The following is a 1,561-nucleotide window of genomic DNA, read 5'->3' as shown; positions in this document are numbered from 1 at the left end:
CATGTGTAAAGTGTAAGTTCAGACACAAATCTTATATTCATCGTTGTTTGTAAGGAACTAGCATACTTTGGACATGATTGAAATAATACTAAATAATAATCATAAAAAAGATTTTGTAACACCTCTTTCCTTTTTAGAAAAATCTAAATGTTGAAAATAAACTCATGTGTGTCCTTTGAAATGCTATGTGTCTCGCTCTGATTTAGAAGTGATTCAGCAAGAAGGATATTTTTGATTAAATGGACCTTGTTGCACAGGAAAAATCTGGACAAGTTGCTGCCTGTTTCTTCAAACTCCTCCTCCACAACAAGATGCTGTTTCTCTCAGCACGGTACGCTGCAACGTATGCACCAAGGACATACCTCTTTCCCTCTCTGTGGAAAAGTTCTGTTTCAGTGTTGTTTCCTTGTTTGCAGATTTCTGCATTGTTGAGAACGTTATTCTGTAAAAACTGTACCTTACCAAACGACTCAAAGACAGATTTTGGCATCATGCATCCCAACTTAACATGTCTGCCAATGGGGTTATAATGTTCTGACTGTTTCTTGGACCATTGACAAATATTTATATGGCACTATAATATATCAGACCTATATGATGATTATAAAGAGGTGTCAATATTTGCATGTTAAAGCACGAGGTAAATATTTTTAATCGTTCATAGGGTGGAATAGCAGAAATAGTCGAACCCTGGGTTGAGTCCCCTGCACACTTTGGAGTTCCCTTAGACCAGGGGTCAGCAACCTTTCAGAAGTGGTATGCCAAGTCTTCATTTATTCACTCTAATTTAAGGTTTCGCTTGCCAGTAATACATTTTAACATTTTAGAAGGTCTCTTTCTATAGTATATAACTAAACTATTGTTGTATGTAAAGTAAATAAGGTTTTTAAAATGGTTAAGAAGCTTCATTTAAAATTAAATTAAAATGCAGAGCCCCCTGGACCAGTGGCCAGGACCCGGGCAGTGTGAGTGCCCCTGAAAATCAGCTCGCATGCCGCCTTTGGCATGCGGGCCATAGGTTGCCTACCCTTGCATTAGACAAAACCCATTTACATGGGAAGGGGTTAATTTTACCCTTGCAATATTTTGAAAAGTAAAATAAATGGGCTGAGGATTTATTCTAGTATAATAATTGGAGGGGACTGATGGTCTTGGGAATACGAACGTGAACTAAGAGACACTGGAAGGTTCTACACCTATATTTGGGGGGCTACATAATAATATATTCGCATATTACACAGTGCATGATTTTTTGCATGTTTAATGCTTGAAACAAATATTTCTTGACTGATCACATATGTTGTGCTTGCTCTTTATTAGTTACGGGTTGCAGGACATTAGGCTTTGATGTAAGATTTTTAGTGCCATGATGAAACTGAGGTAAAAATATCACAAAAACAATCTTTCCATAGGTGATCATTCACTTCCTGTTACACTCCAAACCGGGAAATGGAGAGGTCTACAAAAGTGGAAAAATAAAACAACAAAATTGAACCAGACCCTTTAAAAACTTCATATGGTGGATTGGTTGAGGTCAGATCTTATTTTAATGAGACTAATT

General features: G+C 37.0%; 1 long non-coding RNA gene across 1 annotated transcript in view; it reads left to right on the top strand.

Moving 5' to 3' along the window:
* The first annotated feature begins 672 nt into the window (after positions 1 to 672).
* The window catches only part of LOC142073124 (uncharacterized), a 4,098-nt gene continuing 3,209 nt past the window's right edge, over positions 673 to 1,561 (top strand). The window contains exons 1-2 of the long non-coding RNA XR_012669805.1: positions 673 to 756; positions 1,413 to 1,533. This is a non-coding gene — a long non-coding RNA (uncharacterized LOC142073124). The remainder of the gene's footprint in view (positions 757 to 1,412; positions 1,534 to 1,561) is intronic.

Source organism: Caretta caretta, chromosome 8 (genome assembly GCF_965140235.1).
Source record: "Caretta caretta isolate rCarCar2 chromosome 8, rCarCar1.hap1, whole genome shotgun sequence".
In the NCBI taxonomy this organism is placed as follows: Eukaryota; Metazoa; Chordata; order Testudines; family Cheloniidae; genus Caretta; species Caretta caretta.
Note: the sequence above shows the minus strand (reverse complement) of the source record. Positions and strands in the feature narration are given on the sequence as shown.